We start from the raw sequence: 13,363 nt of genomic DNA, 5'->3' as shown, positions 1-13,363 counted from the left end.
GCCTCTTCTTCCCTCGTTCCATTTCCAACCAATCACAAGTCCCACAATTCTACCTTGAAAAGCTGTCAGGTGTGTGCACCTATCTCTGCTTCCATTCCCTCTACACAAGTCAGGTCAGCTGCTATAACAAGCAACTTCAGATGTCATGGTTTAACACAAGGAATCTTTGTTCCTTTCAGCACAGTCCAGTGGAGGGAGATGGTGCAGCTCTGCTCCAAAAAGCCAATTGGCGACCCAGGCTTCTTCCAGCTTGTGGCTCTGCAGTACCCAGGCCTTGGAGTCCTCCATTGGATCCTTGGCAAAAAGGTGTGAGGGCAAGAGAAACAATCTACACAATTGTATAGAAGGTGTCTAGGGCCAGGACCAGGAAGTGGCTTATATCACTTCCTCTCATATTCTATTGGCTAGAACTGAATCCCATGACCCCTCCTAATTTCAGAGGAGGCTGGGAAATGTAGTCTATTCAAGTGTCTTGGGAGAAAAAGGAAGTAAGGTGAACAGTGGTCTTGACTTTCCAGAAAAATGTTTATCCATTCCCCATCATCTCTTGCTTAGTGTCTTTGAATCCATTTTGGCCCCATCCAGGCTCTTCACAGAGGAGTGAGAAGAATCTTTTCCAAGACCAGAATCTGATCATACCATTAATTTGCTTCAAACCCTCCAGTGATTTCCCCACTGCTTTCAGGATCAAAGTCTACATCCTTTCCTACAAAATTATGTATGGCCTGGCTGTTGCCACCCTCTCACACTGGGCCTCCCACACCCATTTCTCCTTGTTAAAAACCCGATTTTTCAACTTGGGAATTAAGTGATTTTCTAATTCAAGTTTTGCTAATCAATAGAAATAAATGATTTTTTTAAAAAAATTAAACTGATGGTCTTTTTTTAGACTTATGTGACGATAAAGTGGTCATATACTTGAATTTTTTTTAGGAATTCAATTCATGGACTTCTTTGTTTTTAAAAAACACATCTTTCTCAGGTCAAGTAAGGTTAAACAGTCTCTCTGAAGTCCTACAACAAACAGAGTGGACAGAACATCACCAGTCCCTTGAAATCCAAGGCCCCTTGAAATCTAACCCTAGCCTGTCTCCCGAGTTTACAGGGGTTGGTGTACTGGTAAACCGGCTCATGGCTCACTGGAGGGGGAAGGAAAGCTCTGACCTACAGTGTTTGCCAATTTCCACAGCGCAAAGGCTTGCATGGTGGTGCATTCCAAGCTCCTGGGCTGACATCACTGAATGCAGTGTTGGAAAGAGTTGCTCATGATTGGCTCTAGGAAGCCAGTAAGACCAGGCTCTGCCACAGATTCTGGCAAGAGGACCATTTCCCAAACATGCTGTGCTTGGTCTCATCTCCAGACCTTTCTTTATGCTGTCCTCTCTGCCTGGAATATCTATTCATTCATTACCAAATTTCTATTGAGTGCCTTTTGTAAACCAGGCACCAGGCCTGGACCACGAAATTTTCTCAATGCAGCCTGAGCTCAGCCCTTCTCAGTGATAGAGAAATTCCCATCCTACTGATGAGGTAACTGAGGTTGATGGGGTGATACAATTGGGCCCAGATCACAGAGATTAAGAGTGAAGAAGCCACAAATCAAAACTGGCCTGTATGAATCCAGCCCTTGTACTGAAGCATGTGGGGCTCTCGCTCCTTCCTTCCTTCTCTACTTGATAAACTCTTGTTCACCCCTAAAAGCTCAGTGCAAGGGCTGCCATCTCATTGAAGCCCTTCCTGACCCCTGATAGGCTTCTTATGTCAAAGACCATTTAGACAAGGTGTGATAGAGAAGTAAGCAGGGGTGAGAGGGGGATTTGGGAGGGGGTACTGAGAAGAGAGAGTGTGGAGGGAGAGAAGAGGACATGATAGGGCAAGAAAGCAAGAAGAAGAATGAAAACCAGCCAATGAGATGTAACGCAGTTGCCAGAGATGTGTTAAGGAGCCTAGAAATGGAATAAAGAGTCCTCATTTTCCTGGCGAAACAGGCTGCCTGGGAGTTGCATGCTCAAATTGCTACCTGGGCCTTGCAGGGGATCAAGATGCATAAGACCAACCTGATTCATAAGGAAGTGTACTGAGACGGTGCCCTGTCTCGAGGGAGCAACCCTTGCTCAGGTCTGGCTGACTTTTGCCAGGAGATCCCTTTCCAGTCCTCCCCACCCCCAGTTCCCCAATCTCAGCCAGTCTGTTTATTTATTTCCTGAATCAGGTTGCAGGGTGATTGCAGCCAGCAGCCTGATGGGTCTAGGGGTGAGGCAAGCAAGGCACCTAGGGCGCAGCATTTAAAGAGGCATCCACCATTCGCTCGCTGATTCTGCGGGCAGATTCCAAGAAATTTTGGGTGTTTTAGGGTGCAAGGAAAATCACACAACCAGAAAGTAACACCTTCCCACCACATACACCCACATTTTGACAGATAAGGAACGGAGCCCAGAAGGAAGGCCTTTGTCTGCTGTTTTCTCTGTCTTTCTCTTTTCTTCCCCCTTGTCACCTAGCTTTCCCCTCTCATCATTCAGCATCACCCCCTCAGAATCCCTCCATTTCTGCCTTGCTCACACTGGTTATTCATGTGGGAAACAAAAGCAGAAGAGAAATTATTAAATTTCCTTACTACCTACAGCCCATTAACAAGTCCTTGAAACAGGCAGAGTGACATTCTTCCAGGGACTCAATTGCCTCGATGGTAATACTTTGCTAAGGTCAAAAGGCAACCTTAGCCCAACCCCCCAGGATCCCGTAAGTCTACTTTAACATATAAAAATTCCTTTAGAAATTTCCTTTATCTCTAAACCCCCAAAGATACCTGTTGGCAATCACCCCCTCCCAAGCATATGATCCACTGATACACATCTGATATACACTGATATCCATATGACTAAGGTTTTGCTAGACTGTAATAAATGACTTCTTCCCAACAACAGCTAGCTCCCTTGAGATCCTGGAAACCTTGCTTCCAGAATTCCTTAGAGACTTTTGCTATCCCCCAGACCTCTCCCAACTTGAAAGTAAATAATGGACCACTCCTCATAACCCTAGTGTAGCTCTTTCTGCCCATGGGTCCTGTCCCTGTGCTTTAATAAAACTGCCTTTTGCACCCAAGATGTCCCGAGAATTCTTTCTTAGCCATTGGCTTTGAACCCTAATGTCTCTCCTGCATCAGTTTTGGGTACCGGGCCCCAACCTCAGACAGCAAGGGAGATCTCACCCAGGGATTGCATTGGCTCTTGGTTGACTTTCTGACTATGAGGCATTAGGCACACTGTTTTAGCTGCTCTGGGCTCAGTTTCACCATCTACGCAAGGGGGACAAAACCTACTTTAAGAATGCCCATCAAGATGAAACAAGATGATGCTCACATAGCCCTTGGTCCAGTGGCTGGATCAGATGAGATGCCAGCAGATGCTGGCTACCATAAAACACTGCAAAGTAGTGGGCAATAGGTTTAGCTAGATAATTGGTCTGGACTGTGGTCAACTTGCGGAGTGCCAAGCAAAGAGTGGGTGGGCAACAGGGAGTAATTGAGGGTTCTGGAGCAGGGGAGTGACTGGCAGGGGAGTGGATGAAGCTTATTCTGGCACCGACTGTGTTGTTTATCAGCGTCTGAGTGAAGACCTTGGCTCCAGTTGAGACCTGAGGGAGCTGCCAACAGAAGGGCCCTCTTAAGCCCTGGAACAATGGCTTTTCAGGGGCCTTTGTGGAGCCAGATTCCTGCCGCCCAAACCACCCAACTTCCTGCTCCTAACCTGCTGGGAGCTGCGGGAGGCGCCTTTATCTACCGGTAATGAGCCAGGGAAAGAAATGCTAATTCATCTGTAATCCCTGGGCCACTCCCGGATCCCTTCCCCACCCGGAAACTTCTGCCAAAGGTACCTGCACAGGCTAAAGAAGCTTGGTTCTAGTTTATCTAGGCAAATAAGGTCCCCGAAGGGCCATCTGAATGGTGAAATATGACATTAACCCTGTGTCTGCACTTCAAGTTCAAGCAAGGTGTGGAAGGTAAACCTGACATTCACTGCTTGCCTGAGGTGAAGGTTTCCGATGAGAAGTGAGGACTCCCTGTCTACCAACAGGCACGTAGGCACCATCCAGAACAGAGATTAGCTTGATTGAGAAGCTGAGGATCTCGGGCTCTCAGTTTTATCTAGCCTCTCCCTTTCTTGTTAAGCAAATTGCTACCTAGTGAAGATAACATTCTCAAGGTCACCAGGCTAATTGGGTGTCAGGGCTGGGATAGAGTTGCCCTCACCTGATTCTCTCCACTTTTAAGACATGCTGTACAATAAAATTGATTTGTCAAAAAACCTTTGTCCTTTTGGAAAACAACGGGTGCAAAGTCAATGAAATTTGTTTTCGAAGCCTGCCTTTGTGTCAGCAAGATGGAAAAAAAAAACCCTTCTATACCATAACCCTAAATTCATAATTCAGAAAGATTACTTTTGTTAATCTGGCTGGTTTTATTTTTTATTTCTTATTCTATTTATTTGAGAGAGAGAGAGAGAGTACAAGCAGAGTGAGGGGCAGAGGGAGAAGCAGACCCCCAGCTGAGCAGGGACGCCCCCAACTAGACTCAGGGCTCAATCCCAAGATCATTGCCTCAGCTGGTTACAGATACTTAACAGACAGAACCACTTAGGCAGCCCTAGTCTGGCTGGTTTTAAAGTTGAAGGTGTCCAACCTCTTGAAAATTATTATTTTATGGGACACCTAGGTGATTCCATCAGGAGTCTGCCCTGGGCTCAGGTCAGGATTCTGGGGTCTTAGGATGGAGTCCTGTAGCAGGCTCCCTGCTTATCAGGGAGGCTGCTTCTCCCTCTGCCTGCTGATCCCCCTGCTTGTATGGGCACGTTCTCTCTGACTGATAAATGAATAAAATCTTAAAAAAAAAAAAAAAAAAAGGAAAGAAAGGAGTGGCTTTTAACTGTATGAGTGTATATATATATATATATACATCTCTCTCTATATATATATATGTGTATATATTTATTTATTTAATACCTCCGGCAGTTTTGTTTACCACGTGCAGGCATTATTTTTCCATAAGTTTCTTATCTGGGGCCCCTGGGTGGCTCATTCAGCTGAGCATCCAGTTCTTGGTTTCGGCTCTGGTCATGATCTCAAGGTCATGGCATCGACCTTCGACCTTCGAGTCAGGCTCTGCACACGGCGCACCATCTATTAAAGTTCCTCTCTTCTGCCTCTCCCTGTGCTTGTGTTCTCTCTCTCAAATAGGTAAATAAATTTTTTTCTTTCCCAAAGTTTCTTACCCAAGAAAATAAAATACATGTCCATGCAAAAACTTGTACATGAACAATCATGGAGCAGCCTTATTCGTCAGAGCCAAAATGTGGTAACAGCCCCAATGTCCTTCAACTGATGAAGGAGTACATAAAATGTGGTCTAGCAACACAATGGAATATTATTCAGTCATAAAAAGGAGTAAAGTACAGAAAATCATGCCAAGTGAGAGAAGCCAATCACAAAATGCCGCTTATTGTATGAAATATCTAGTGTAGGCAAAGCCACAGGGACAGAAAGCAGTTTAGTGGTTGCCTGAATAAGGAGTGACTGCTAACTAGTGGGTTTTTTGTTTCTTTTGCAGGGGCGGGAGGAGATGATAAAATACTCTAAATTCAGGTAGTGGAGATAGTTGTACTACTCTGTGAATATACCAGAAACTGTGGGGTCATACACCTTAACAGGGTGAATTTTATACTATCTGGATTGTACCTCAATGAAGCAGTTATTTAAAAGAGGGGTTACTGTATGTATTCATTTCCTAAGTCTTCTATAGCAAAACACCCCAAACAAGGTGGCTTAAAGCAATAGAAACCGATTGTCTCATTGGTTGGGAGGCTCGAAGTCCCAGAGCTGGGTGTCTGCAGGGTTGTGGTCCCTCTGACAGCTCTCGGGGAGGATGCTTCCTCGCCTCTTCCAGCTTCTGGTGTTTGCTGGGAGCCCTCAGCGTCCCTGGCTTGTGGACACCTTCCTCCCGTCACACGGTAGGGTTCTCCCTGTCTCTGTCTCTGTATTCCAATTTCCCCTCTTTATAAGGACATTGTCATACTGGCTTAGGACCTACCCAAAAGACTTTCTCTTAACCTGGTTAAATCTGCAAAGACTATTTCCAAATACCATTCACAGGGATGAAGAGGTCAATGTTATCTTTTGGGGGACACACAGTCTAACCTGTAATACTATGTTTGTAAATGCTTTCAACACAGAGATCATATTTTAATAAAGAGACCTCCTCCAAGCAGAGGAGCAAGGCCTGCCACCAGGGGAGAGTGCCCACCATAACGTGTGTGATGTATTCAGGGACTGTGCGAGTTGAGGAAAAAGAAGACCTTGCTCTGGAAATCAGGGGTGGCTTCCTAGAGAAGGCATTTGATCTGGGCCTCAGTCAGGTGACTAAGCAATCTGTTGTCTGAGCCAGGATACATATTTATGAAAGTGAAAGTGATGAGGGCTCAGAAGGCTGGCTGAACACAAAGCCCTGCAGTCCTCCCAACCCCCACTCCTGGGTGGGACCTGTGTCACATTCTTCCAGGAATCTCCCAACTATCTTAATGTAAATGCCTTGCCAGAGGGGGAAAAACAACCTTAACTTGACAATGGCAGGACCAGGGTACCCTGTAGGTCCTCTTTAGCATATGAAAGTTCTTTTGAAACTTCCTTTTTCCTTACTCCCCCAACCCCATGTGTATATATATAATCAGCCACCCCTCACAGACCCCACTGTCAGAGCTCTTGCTGCAATTGGTTGCTGTTCTCTTGTTTTAACAAACCACCATTTTGCACCAAAGACGTCTCAAGAATTCTTGCTTGGCTGTCTGCTCTGGACCTTACCCCACCAAAATTCACCTATATTCCAAAACCACATCAAAAGGGGACACTGTTAATAATCACAGGGCCTCCCAAAGGTCTAAACCAGGACTGTGGAAGGTCAGTTGGATTCTGTGCCTACCTGGGTCTTGGGAGATGGTGTTATTTTGACTACGTGGAGACTGGGGAGAAGTGGCGGTTAAGAGTGTACCAGACAAAGGGAAAGAGCAGCTGTTAAAGTTCAGGTGGGGAACCACGAGAAGCAGCATGTAGGGAAGGGCTGAATCTCGAGGAGGGGAGTCTTGGAGGCTGGGGAGAGCCATGACCCAGCCCAAGGAGTTAGAGGTCCTTAGCCAAAGTCCACTGAGACTGGTCCCTTGTGGTCAGACCTGGGGTCTCTTGGAACAGCAGGCCATCTACCGTGTGGGGCAGTACAGACAGCCCAAACTCAAGAGAGGAAACCAACCAGCAGAGTTGCTCTGCCGACCAGCCCAGGAGTGTGAAGCTGGAAAGGATCAGACACCCCACTGGTTAATCTGCTGACACCGCCTGTACCTCGGGGAAAACAGGCTTGTCTTCACTCTATTGTTAGCTCTGATTAGAGCATGGAAGCCAAGGGCAGGGGGGTGTCAGTTTGGTTGTTAAAACCTTAGACAAATATTTTTTTATTTTTCTGGAAACTTTCCTGCTTTGGTGTCCACCCTACCCTGCTTGTGTTTTGTTGTGTTATTGTTATTTTTGGAAAGGGATGTGTTGAAGATATCAACTTCTGCATCAAGTAAAAGCTGGTTTTTAGTGACTTAATCCCTTGGAAAGATATCAATCATCACTGGTTTTTTTCGTCAAAAAAATATTTTTGTTTAAAGAGAGTTTACTTTTATGGGAGAGGTAGGAAAAGCATTTTCTGGCAAAATGCTGAGGCTGGGTTCCTAAAGGGGGAATCTGATGCGGTGCTTCTGTAATCCACGGTGGGCTGTATGTTCTTCTCCAGGGGCTCTAGGCTCCCTGTGAGGGGACCAGCTCCTGGGCAGCCCCTCTCCCTCAGCTCCGTGCACCGCCTGCTATAGGGACCCCTCAGCTGCAGAATGGCCCTCTGCTGCTCATCTGGTCTCTTCTGCTCCCTAACTTGTTGGGATGCCCTGGGGGCTCAGGCTGCCATCACCCCAAATGTGCATCTCCTGTCCTCTTCCCCCACCACCAGGCCCCAGATCCATGTGTCCTGGACAATGCCTTCTCTCTCTCTTTCTAGCCAAGTGCTAGTCACTTTCTGCTTGAGGTAATACAAAATTTCCTTTTGCAATAAACTTATTTAAGTTTTTTGTTTTCTTTAAATGAGAGTACTTTTAAAAAATTTTTTTTATTTTATTTATTTGTTTGACAGAGAGCGATCATAAGTAGGCAGAGAGGTAGGCAGAGAGAGAGGGAAGCAGGCTCCCTGCTGAGCAGAGAGCCTGATGCAAGGACCCTAGGATCATGACCTGAGCTGCTGAAGGCAGAGGATTAACCCACCGAGCTACCCAGGTGCCCCCTAAATGAGAATTCTTTAGGGAAAATTGTTAGGTTAAAAAACAGTGCAGGAGGCATACGGAATAACGTTGTGAAAATTCTTGGTAAAACGGGCTGCGTCCTGTACTCCTACCTCTTGCTTGAGTCATCCCTTCACTTCTTGATCAATGCCTTCTGATTTTGTGACACCTTTGTGGCTCCAGGACTGTCTTTCTGCCCCAATTCTAAACTGACTCTCTTTAGGCCCCTGTAGCAGAATTCCATCCCCACGTGGAGTAGTGGTGAAGGAGTGACGGCATCTCTTTTCCTGTTACTTGTTGGTCCTAATAGACCGGGCTTCCTGGGTGGGGGCCTGGTTGGGCTTCTCTGTGCCACCTCCCAATGCAGGTAACAGAGTGGGGGGCTGGCCCAGATGCTTGAACACACCTGAACAGGGCCAGAGGGTGGTTCCTGTTTTGGGGCCTTGGTCCCAGACTTTGCAACTTGTGGGGGTGACGAATCCGGAAGGGGAAGCAGCTTGGAGGGATGGTGGATGGGGTCTCCTCCTGGCCCTTTGTATTCCCCACCTGCTTGGATGGGATTTGTGTCCTGGCATGTTCCATTCCTGCATCTCTTCCTAGGCAGGCTCCTCCTTCTGGACCCAGCTGCGGCTTGGAATGGGCCGGGGAAGCCCAGCACTGGACTATGGACACAGGAGTACAAAAGCCCAACCCCCTTGCCTCCAGTTATGGCAGGCTTGTGATGTGATCTACTCTCCAGAGCAACCGGGGCATCAGGCCAGAGCTGCCCTCTGGGGGGTCCTTGCTCAGCTTCCTCCTCTTCCAGATTCTGCTTCCCCGGAGCCCTTACCAGATTCTCCTGGGGGTTCTTCCCAGTGCATCCCTAGAGCTTTGACACAAAGAACCCAGCCTGAGATGGGTGTTGGGAGTCCTGGGGGCTCCAATGAAAGCATCTATCTTATGGTAGGATTCAGTGGTCTGGAGACTGGGAGAGAGATCTGGGGGTCTCAAGGTCATAGGAACCAGCAGAGCAAGTAAGGTCACCCAAGAAAAACATAAAGCTGAGAACACAGCCTACCTGAGCCCCAGCATTCCAGGCTTACCAGTCAGCGGTCAGCCACATAGAGGCCTAGGGTTGAAGAGAACCAGGCAAGTGGGTCCAGACCCCCAAAGAGAAAACTGCCTCTAGGAGCCAGGGGTCAGAGAGGACCCAAATTGAGCCCCAAGCTGACCAGCGAGGCTGGGTCTTTGACAGGAGGGCCTAGCGGAGGGATGGGGGGTCGAGGCCAGAGGCCAAGTAGCCTGGGAGGTTGGCAAGTGGGGGTGGGAGACTGATGGTCCCCTGTGCACGATTCTATAATGACTCCTGGTGTAGCCAGGAACTGGGGTGACGGTGTGTGGTCCAAGTTGAAGGCTAGAAGCAGTTACAGATAGTGGCAGAAAGGGGCTGGCTGTTGAGATGGCACTGGTGACAGCTCTGCCCACTGATAACCCCATGGACCGAGTCCTGGCCAGCTGCTGGCTCAGGGCTGGGGCTGGCCCTGAATTAGAGGTAGTTCCAGAAACTCTGGTGGAGTCAGGATTAGGGGGAGTGGAGTGAGATGTCTAGAGTGCAAAGCTGAAAGAGGTGCTCACTCTGCCAGAGTCAGACCTTACGGTCTTCACCCTGGTCTCAGCCCCATTCTGTAGCGTGGCATTCAACACTCATGTTCTGCCCCAGCCTACCCCCACTCTGTCCCCCCACCCCAGCCCTGTACACAGACAGGGTCCCTCCACATTCTGCAAGAGTTTCTGCTCATCTACGCCTTTTGCTCAGATCTCTTTTTCCTCCTTCTCTGCGGGGCAAACACCTGATTCTTCTGCAGGACTTGGGTCAAATGTCCAGATGCCCTCCAGCCAGGCCACCCGGAGCCACCTGCCTTTAAACAGTGTGGGTTTGCTTCTTGCTTCAGCAAGTAAGAAACACTCACGGGGACTGTGGGTTCTCTGCAGAGTGCTAGAAAGAACCTATTAGAGGATTTGGGCTCTGGCTGGGTGATCTAGGGGAGGACCTAAGGTAGCAGGGGCTCGCCAGACTGGATACTGCTAGAAAGCAGAAGCACTTGTATGACTGAGGATCTCAATCCATGTCGTCTATAGAGAAGGGAGACTGAAAAGATGATAATGCTGATAAAGATGATAACTGGTAAATATGTTTTTGTTTTAGCTTAATGAGAGGCCCAGGGAGAGGGGCTGCCTGGTGTTTTGTTTTGCCTGGGTGGCCCGGGGACCCTGTTTTGTCTATGCTGAGACACAGTTGCAACGTGGCCTTGCTGTGTCTCACTCTCTTTGTCCCAGAGGGACTTCAGCTGAGGCTGGTGTTTTGTGAGCTTTTTCACGTCCCACGGGGGAACAGCACGGCCCAGCGAGGAGCCAGGCCAGCTTCCAGGGGCTGCCTCTCATTTTCTTTCTCCAGCTCTGAAAAGCCTCTTCACAACTACCCCAGTGAACACCCTCTATCTGAATGCAGCATTTCTTCCCCTTTGCTCCAAGAACGTTCTTTTAAATTAGTGTATAGCATACAAGCGGTGGCTGTTTGCACATGAATTTTAAAAGAATGTTCTTAATGGCACAGCTCATTGACTTTGTTTTCATTTGCAGACACCTGGGGAGCCATCACCCAGGTGGAGAGAAAGAACATTTCCACACCCCGGAAGGATCCCTAGCCTGGCCCAGCCCCACCCCAAGGCATCCACCATCACCCTGTCACTGGAACGTCCCATAAATGGAATCATGCAGCACATTCCTTTGTGTCTGGTTTCTCTCATTTGCCATGAAATCTACAGAATGTGTACCCCTGCCGTCCTGTGAGGCAGTAGCTTCTTGCGTTCTTTGCCTGGTAGGGTTTCCTACCCAGAAAGCACCATAGCAGCGGGGAAAAGGAGTGATTTTCAGCATGTCATGCTGGAATGACCGGACATCATATGGAAAACCACAAACCTTGACCTCTACTCCATTCTGTGCATAAAGATGATCCAACGTGGATGACGGACTGCTGCGTGAAGCGTTGGAGGCAGTCTTCATGGCCTTCGAAAGGCAAGGAATCGCCAACAGGGGACAAGTCGCCCTCAACTAGAAAAGAAGGAATACACAGGTTGTACCTGATTGAAATTAACAACATCAAAAGACATGCTTAAGAGGGTCAAAGGGCAAGCCTGGGCTAGGAGGAAATATTTTGTTCACTCCTTCATCTTGGTTTATCACTTCCTTGATGGCTTATTACACACTTCAGCATATGTTGCTTCTTTCCCTTCATTTTTTCCCCCTCCAGCTGAAGATAAAATGGACACATGACATTTTGTAAGGTTAAGGTGCTTAGTGGTGAGAACACTCAAGCAGCTGTAATCACTGTGCTGTACATTAGATCCCCAGAACTTGTTTATCTTAGGCCTGGGAGTTTACCTTTGATCAATAGCTCTCCATTTTCCGTGCCCCTGATCCCTGGCAACTACCACTCTACTCTGTTCCTCTGAGTTTGACTTTTTTTAGATTCCACATACAAGTGAGATCATGCAGTATTTGTTTTTCTCTGTCTGAGTTATCTGGCTTAGCATCATGCTCTCGAGTTTCATCCAAGCCACCACAAATGGCAGGCTTGCCTTCCTTCTCATGGCTGAATAATATTCCGTTGCATATGCGAACCACATCTTCTTATCCCTTTATCCATCTATGGTCGCTTAAGTTGTTTCCATATCTCAGCTATTATGAGTAATCAGCATGAATTGTTTTTCTTCTTCTCCCCCCCTTTTTTAAAGATTTTATTTACTTGAGAGAGAGAGAGAGAGAGAGAGAACACAGGCAAGGGGAGAAGGAGAGGGAGAAGCAGGCTCCCCACCGAGCACAGAGCCTGATGTGGGGCTCCATCCCAGGCCCCCCGGGTCATGACCTGAGCTGAAGGCAGCCACTTAACGGACCGAGCCACCCAGATGCCCTTTCTTTTCTCTTTCCTATATGTAATTCATTCAAAAGACATGTGGACTTTAGTTCCAATTCCATCCATTCCATGACATGAAATTGAGAAAAATCTCCTAAGATTTGGAGAAGCCAACTTATTTAATTTTTACAAATCTCTTTGGGTTTTGGTTCCTGACCAGCACTTTGCCCACTGGGACGAACATTTGCCCACCTGGATGAGCCCCAGGCTGTGGTGTTTAGCCTGTTCCTTGTCTACATGATCTTGAGGTGGACAGTATCATTATCTTTTCCTTCTAGCTGAGGCAACCAAGGCTTCAGGAGGCTAAGGGGCATGCCAAGGCCACCTACAGCACCCTTGCTAGTGTTGTGGTGGTGTGTGCCTGGTATACAGTAGGTGCTAACTAAATGCTTCAAAAGCTACAGGATTTCCTCAGCTTTGGGGCTCCCCAGACCTCTGCGTGCATGTGTGTTATTGTGTTGCTGGGGAGACAGTGAGAAAGGGGACCTGCAGAGCCAGAGGTCTTAGCCTGAAGCCATCGGAGTGTCATCTGCACACCTGGCCAAACCCTATACTCAGAACTGGGTATGCAAAGGGGAATCAGACATTCTCTAGGCCCTGCGAGCTCATGACTTGTCAACAGGGGAAGCTCAGGCAACTGAAGGAGCCCACTGAGCTCCCGACCCAGCCTGGGGCACCAGAGAAACCTTCAAGGGAATGCAGGGCCTGCCTGGACCTGAAAAGATGCTCACAGCCCGATGAGAAGGAGTGGGGCAGATGGGAGGCAAAGGGAAGGATGTGTGCTAAGAATCTAGGGCTGGTGTGAGGCATGAGCCATCTGAGCAGGTGGGAAGTGCTAAATGGGATCCAGACCCTCGGAGAAGGTACTAGCCTTGTACAAGAGGAAAAAGGATGCAGAGGTCTGTTTGCAGATGGTGGTGGTGGTGGTGGTGTTGAGGATTGGAGGAGAGAATGCAGTGACAGAAGACACTTCTACTTTTGCCACTCCCTGCACCCCTGGCTCACTCTGCTCCAGCCAAACCTGCCTCCTGGCTGTTCCTCCCGCATTTCTGCACACTCA

The 13,363-nt window shown here is 48.0% G+C and overlaps 2 long non-coding RNA genes across 2 annotated transcripts in view; both read left to right on the top strand.

Annotated features, from left to right (window-relative positions):
• LOC309847859 overlaps positions 1-634 on the top strand; it is a 4,678-nt gene extending 4,044 nt beyond the window's left edge. The window contains exons 2-3 of the long non-coding RNA XR_014302678.1: positions 180-306; positions 586-634. This is a non-coding gene — a long non-coding RNA (uncharacterized lncRNA). The remainder of the gene's footprint in view (positions 1-179; positions 307-585) is intronic.
• A 5,250-nt stretch (positions 635-5,884) lies between these two features.
• Positions 5,885-12,010, top strand: LOC309841859. The gene is made up of 2 exons (XR_014299364.1): positions 5,885-6,002; positions 10,971-12,010. It is a non-coding gene; the product is annotated as an uncharacterized lncRNA (long non-coding RNA).
• The last annotated feature ends 1,353 nt before the right edge of the window (positions 12,011-13,363 follow it).

This window comes from Mustela nivalis (genome assembly GCF_964662115.1).
Source record: "Mustela nivalis genome assembly, chromosome: 1".
Classification (NCBI taxonomy): Eukaryota; Metazoa; Chordata; class Mammalia; order Carnivora; family Mustelidae; genus Mustela; species Mustela nivalis.
This window is presented reverse-complemented; position numbering and strand designations above follow the sequence as displayed.